This window comes from Mus caroli, unplaced genomic scaffold (assembly GCF_978045245.1).
Source record: "Mus caroli unplaced genomic scaffold, Mus_caroli_1 scaffold_13, whole genome shotgun sequence".
Classification (NCBI taxonomy): domain Eukaryota; kingdom Metazoa; phylum Chordata; class Mammalia; order Rodentia; family Muridae; genus Mus; species Mus caroli.
The window spans coordinates 100,616,257-100,623,096 of NW_028227268.1; the positions used below are offsets into that span (position 1 = coordinate 100,616,257).

Genomic DNA, 6,840 nt, shown 5'->3' on the forward strand with positions numbered 1-6,840 from the left:
GCGGGCACGGCTGGATTCCCAAGGATCACAACTGTTTGGCTTGAAGGAGTCCTACACAATAATATGATTGAGATGTTTGTGGTAAAAAGAAAAAAAAAAAAGGCCAAACAAACTCATAAAGGAATACATGAGGTTTCAGTAACACATGACTGTGATTCCTGCGTGTGCACACAGACTCTTGTGTATGGCATTAGTTTCTCTAGTTCCCTTCACTCGCTAGTGTAACCCTCCTCTGAGCTGGCTCTGAAGCCAGGACTGTACTAGAGCCGGGGAATGTTCATGCCTTGAACATAAGTAGCGTCTGGGAGTCAGGGGGCAAGGCAGCCTAGAGGGGCTGGGTAACATGTTACTTTAGTGTTTCCAGTGATACAGAAAAAATTCCATGCAAAGGTCTTCCCTTTTGTTTTGCCAATTCTTTGTTCAAGGCTAAGTGTCAGATTATACCCTTGTTGGTGAAGTTGGCAACCCCAGGTAAGGCTTCTTTTACCAGTCTGTCTGTGTCATCCTTGCACAGGGGCCATGCTAATCTTCTCTGTATCGTTCCAATTTTAGTATATGGGCTGCCGAAGCGAGCACGACCTGTCTATCTGTAATTACTTTAACTGCCTTGGGTCTCCTATTGTGTCAGCTGTGTTGAGAAACTTGGCAGGAAGCCTACTCTGGAGATGTAGAACTGAGTGGTCCTGTGTGTATGATTTGGGAAGTGCAGCAGATGCCGGGGCTTAGCAAACTCTCAGCTTGCTCAAGACTAATCCCGTGGATTTTCATTCTTGTGGGCATCACACCCCTGTGTCTGCGGGTTTGGATCCTGTTCCAAACTCAGGTGACACAGCCACCTTCCCTCTGTCCTTTAAAACCAGAGTAGAGGCTGACATTTGGAGGTACATGTTTTCGAAGGAAAGTGGTGTGGGGTATGGAGATAATGGTGCTCTATTTCCCCAACATTCTTCAGTGTTGGTGGCCACAACTATCATCTAAGCCCCTCTCTGAGACAAATGTTCTTTGCTGAAGAGAACAACTTGCTTCAGGTCATGCTTGCATTACCAAGGGCAGCCATATCTAATGGCTAGCTGATGCAGGATTAAAAAGGGCTCATTCGCTCATCCAGCTTGGATCAACTCTGTGCCATCCCAGTCCCAGAGCTCTCTGAAACATCTGCTCAGGCCACACGGCCATGATGGCACTGAAGTTCAGTTTCTCTCTGCCGATTCCAGCTTCCCTTGTGCCAGGGATCTACCTGCAAGGCTCCATTTTTCTGGGTCAGCAGAGCTCTGGCTGTGTTTGCAGAGGGTAGACTCTTCTCACCCCCTTTGCCAGTGATGGTCGTAGGAGAGTCATATGAATCCACAACAGCAAAAGAGGTGGGAAGAAATGATAAGAAAACTATGTTGCTAGGCTTGGTGGCGCACGCCTTTAATCCCAGCACTCGGGAGGCAGAGGCAGGCGGATTTCTGAGTTCGAGGCCAGTCTGGTCACCAGAGTGAGTTCCAGGACAGCCGGGGCTACACAAAAAAACCCTGTCTCGAAAAACAAAAAAAAAAAAAAACAACCAAAAAACCAAAAGAAAGAAAAGAAAAAGAAAACTATGTAGATAGTTTTCACGTCATAAAAAAAGGTCGAGAAGAAACTGGCTCTGAAGGACACGTCTGAGGTAGCTGTGGAAAGCGAGCAGTGTAGGCAGAAAGCAAAGCTAAGACAACAGCAAAGAAACTGAACTGGAGCCACTAAATGCTAGGCTAGGGCCTGCCCCACCTGTGAGCTTCAGTCCTGTGGGATAAAATCCCCTAGAGAGTGCAGGGGGGATTTACCACACAAATACTTAAAGATGGAGTTGCCTCTGCAGTTTGTAACTTGTGTTGTAGCTCCAGCCTTGGTTTCTGGCCCTTTGAAAGCCTGTCAGCACCTTCTTCTTCTTTTTTTTTTTTTTTTTTTTTTTTTTTTGGTTTTTCGAGACAGGGTTTCTCTGTGTAGCCCTGGCTGTCCTGGCACTCACTTTGTAGACCAGGCTGGCCTCGAACTCAGAAATCCGCCTGCCTCTGCCTCCCGAGTGCTGGGATTAAAGGCGTGCGCCACCACGCCCGGCTGTAGCACCTTCTTCTTGAGTTTCCTGAGGACCCAAACTCTCCTTTCCTGGTTTTTGATGACCAGCCATATGTCTTTTGTAATTTATCTAAACCACACTTCCCTTTTTTTTTTTCTATAAAATTATGGCATGGAGTCTAGAGACCCAAACTTGCTCAATAATGTGCATACTGAGCTAGCTGGGAGGGATATTGACTCCTTAAACCCACTCCCTAGGATGAACTTAGGCAAGAAGGGAAGGCAACAGTGATGAAGGCTTTCTGCACCTAAAGGAAGAGGGCTCAAGTTTAAATGTTTAGCTCAGGCAGAATATAACCTATGCCCTGCAACCCATAACTTAATTAATCTGTGGCTGCCTGGGTTTGGCACTAAATTGCCTAAACCGAGAGGTGGGATGAGTGGTGAGGGTCACCCTTCCTTTTCCTATTCTGAAGGATAATTTACAAACAGTAAAATGTGTTATCATGCACACAGTTAGCTAATTTAAAGGGCTGTTATTTTTAATGGGAAAAGCAGCAGCATGACTAGGAGAAGCCTGTATGTGAATGTGGTAATTGTCCCACGCGGTGGGGAGAATGTTGCCCTCGGTTTCTTTCCACTTAATTCTGTCCTTATTCCAGAGGCAACTAGTGTTCTGATTTCTGTCAGCATAGAGGGACTGTACTTGCTCTTGAACTTAATATGTGATTCTTGTGTTTGGCTTTTTTCACTGTGTTGTTCTGTAACTTGAACATGTGCATAATCCTTCTTGCTCGACGAAGACTGTCCGCTGCTCTCTCCTCCCCCTGACTACTGTCATGTTTGAGGGATCTCTGCCCTGTCCCCCTATGATTGTTTGCTGTGAGACAAACTTGCCATTTGAGTTTCAAGAGTCATGGGATCCTGATGACTGATACTCAGTTCCTCCTGGGGGTCGCTATTGTTTTTCCCATCCCCATGATGCTGGTACCACTGGAATAAGGGCAGAAAGACTCGTGGGTCCAGGACAGAGGTTGAGACTGCCTCCCATTTGACTTGAAGATACTGTCTGTATTTTACCCTGTGAGGATGGTCCCACAGCAGAGGCAATGGAGCCCCAATGAGGCTTAGTTGTAAGTGACATCTCTCCTTCCTATGAACTCTTTGAGATAGGTTACTACCATTACCCTAGAAACATCAATTCCACAAAGTGGGATCTGAGTTTGGAATCACGATGCTTTTTACTAGTAGCAGGCAAGACTCAGACCTCTGCATCTGAGTTGGTTCATACATATGGTGGTTAGACCTCAATCCATAAATGTATTGTTCTTCTGCTATGTAAGACTTGCAGCCAGATGAACTTTCTCCAAAAGGGCCAACTAGAGTTGCCGATCAGTTGGTATTTTTCCTAAAGCGTTTTCTTTCTTCTTAGCCAGGCAGCTTTGGCCTTGGGTAAAGGTGAGCAGATTGTTGCTATCCCCCTTGGAAATGGATGCTTTGTAACAGTTGTGTTTACAATTGAAATGGTTTCTAGACCCTGGGAGCTTTGCAAGAGATGATGCCAAAACCAGGCATTAAGCTCTCTAATAGGCTTGTGCTCCGATAATCATATTAACAGTGCTGCCTCAGGCTCCACACTGCAATTTTAGGCCTCTCTCCTTGAACGTAATGTTTCGGCTGGATGATAATTATGAGTATGATTTTGCATTTCTTCTTACTGAGTGATCTATTTCCCAAATACGATGTTCTTAATAGGGACAGCCAGTTGTTCATGCCCTTTCCAATGGCTGACCTCGTGCACCAAGGTCACAATATTGTGTGCAGGCTAGGCTTCACAAACCTGGAGATTCTGAGTTGTTAAAACCTGTGTACTATGGACCCCCCAGGGATCATGGCATTTGTTTCCAGCATCTGCACCTGGTGATGTGGCTTTCTGTTTTCCTCTGCTGCAAGTCACCCTGGGAGCAAATCATCTGTTTTAGAGCTGGTGATTCTAGCCTCGACTTTCTTGTCCACCATTCAAGATAACATCTTCGGTACTAAGGTTTGTGGTTTTTGAAAAGTCACTACTTTAGAGGCTTATTTTCCTCACTTGCCAGTTTCAAAGGACTCAAAATAGATTTCTAAGAATTCCACTGTCAAGATTCTACAGGTCCAATCAATAGTTAGTTCTTCACTCAATACAATTGTGTATAGTGTCCCACCCCCGAAACAGAGTAACAAACTATGGAAACACTGCTATCCTTTTAGAACAGAATTTCTGAACCTTCCTGATGCTGTACCCTTTAACACAGTTCCTCACGTTCTGATGACCCCCAAGCATAAAGTTATTGTTGTTGCTACTTTGTAACTGTAATTTTGCTACTACTATGAATTGTAATTCTGTGTAATTGAAATATCTGTTTTCTGATGGTTTTAGTGATCCTAAGACCCTGTCAAAAGGTTGTTAAACTCCTATGAGTCATGACCCACTGATCTAAAACGACCTAAATTCACAACATATTCCAATGTGGGAATTCTGGCTATTTGTGCCAGCTATCAGTGTCCCTTAGCCATGCTGGGCCCCTTTCTATGCTTGCAGGTGAGAAGGCATGAGGTACAAGTACCAACCAGGCCACAGGGCTAAGAGGCATGCCACTGAGGAAGAAGGTCTTCATGACACAAAGGATCCCATGAGCTGGGTCTGGCACAACCAAGGAAGGAAAAGGCAGCTCTGAGTGGGTAGGTTGTTGGGGGTCCTGGCCTGTGAGGCAAGGGCAGTCAAGAGGCAAGGAGGCACATGCAACCCAGGGTGTTGGTTCTGTAGGTATGCTGTAGGCTAGCCAGAGGTACTGAGGCAAAATGCAGAGCTCAAAAACTAGGGAGAGGCAGCCTGACCTACTTGCTCAGGAGTTTCCGGTCTGTACAGGCAAAACTACTAAGTGGGCACTAGGTACACAGTTCCTGTGTGCAAGATCACCTTTGGTTTCCTCACCAAATGTGATGCAAGAGTCAACTATGTGACACTCAGTGTACAATGTGTCAGTTTACTCTGTGGGCCAAGCTGTAAGTCCCCAGAGGGGCCAGGGATCCACAAAGTAGCAATAGGCTGAACAAATAGGGTCTAAAGAATGAAATTTAGGACCTAAGGTCTCTTCCTAGATCCATGTCACAGTGTGGTCAGACAGACAGAACAGGCCTACCTGTAAGTGTTTTCTTCAGGCTAAGTAAGCAGCCTGGGTGCCTGCCTTCTGCACTACCCTCTCCAGGAAGCCTCCCAGGCTCCCCCAACCCTGGCTAATTGCTCCTTTTCTGCTCTCAGCTCTCCTATTGTAAGCACCTAACAATTTTGCACTTAATCAGCCCAGCTGCGCATTCCTCTCTAATTGTTTTGGATGTGTTTGTCTGTCTCTGAAGCAAAATTATAATCTCCTCTGAGGCAGAGACTCAGTTTTTTTTAAAAGGCTCTGAGAGAGCTGTGGGTGTATCCAGAGGCACATTGGGGGATATGAACAAGGAAACTACTCACATTTATACAAAATTTCAATGTTTGGAAAGTGCTTGCTTGTAATCTGTCTGTTCTTTACCATCAGAGACAGGTGCATTTTAACAGCTCCATTTCATAGACAGTGAAAATAAGATCAAGAAGTTAACAAATGTCTGGAAGAAGGTGACAGACATTGTAGGATAAGCTTAGCATTCAAGGTTCTGTGCCATAAAGGACCCACAGGGGCTTATTTGGAGGAGGGGGCTCACAGATGTCTTACCCTGATGGAAACCTTGGAAAGGAGAAGTGGTAGGGTATGGCCCTGTTTACAGAGATTCAAAAAGAAACAACTGAGGCAGAATCCCACTGTGCCTCTTGTTCTTTTCATCTTCATTCCTCCAAAGATTGTTTATCGCTCCAGCATGTTGGGTCACAAAGTGCTCTGCTCTTCCGGTGCCTGACTATCCCTCCTGCTAAGTGGCTGAGCTCACATCCTTCCACATGGTCTCTGGGAAACTGCAGACTTCAGCAAGCGAAGCGAATGAAAGGCTGTCTCATCAGTCCAAGTGCCAGCCTGTGCCTGAGACTGTGCACCCATCCCAACAGCAGCTGCCACTCACAATCAAACACCTATTTTGCTTCTCCTACAGGCCTGGGAGGTGACACTGCTGGCTCTCACCCATGTTCTCCGAGGACCCAGGGGCTGGATGAACCTTCTACCTGATCTCATCACTATCCTATGTCTCCTGCACATACTCCCTTGAGAAGACTGACATCCAGCCATATTCCCTTCCCCTTTCTGGCGCTCCCCATCTTCTGATCTCCAGGGCAGCACTCTTAGAAATTTAGCTCCTGGCTCAGTGTCTTCACAATGCGTTCCTGATTCCTGCCCACATCCTAGATGGCTTCAGTCACACCAGTGGTCCATGCATTAACCTTGACACTTAATAGCTCAGCCTTGGTATTAACACTCACTTCTAGGTGTTCACTTCTACCCTACTCCATCACTTTCTGGCTTACTGTGGCCCTAAAGTTCACCTCCGCACACCCAGATTTGAGACCTAACCTCCTTCCCTTATTGAGTGACTTGATGTCTTGTCCTTTCTCTCTGATCACCCGGCACTGTGGGCCAGGTTCTTCTTGGCTCTTCTGCTCTAACAACTGGGAATTAATCCTGGGTCCTCAAAAAGAGCAACATGTGCTCTTAACAGTTGAGCCACCTCTCCAGGCCTCTGGCTATTTTTTTTTTTTTTGACTTTTCACAGTCAAATGAGTTGCCTAGACTCAGTGCCTTTCTATCATATATATATATATATATATATATATATATATAT

The 6,840-nt window shown here is 45.8% G+C and overlaps 1 non-coding gene across 1 annotated transcript; it reads right to left on the minus strand.

Moving 5' to 3' along the window:
* Positions 1-469: 469 nt before the first annotated feature.
* On the minus strand, positions 470-576 carry LOC115032599 (U6 spliceosomal RNA). The gene has a single exon (XR_003838243.1). It is a non-coding gene; the product is annotated as a U6 spliceosomal RNA (small nuclear RNA).
* Between the last annotated feature and the right edge of the window lie 6,264 nt (positions 577-6,840).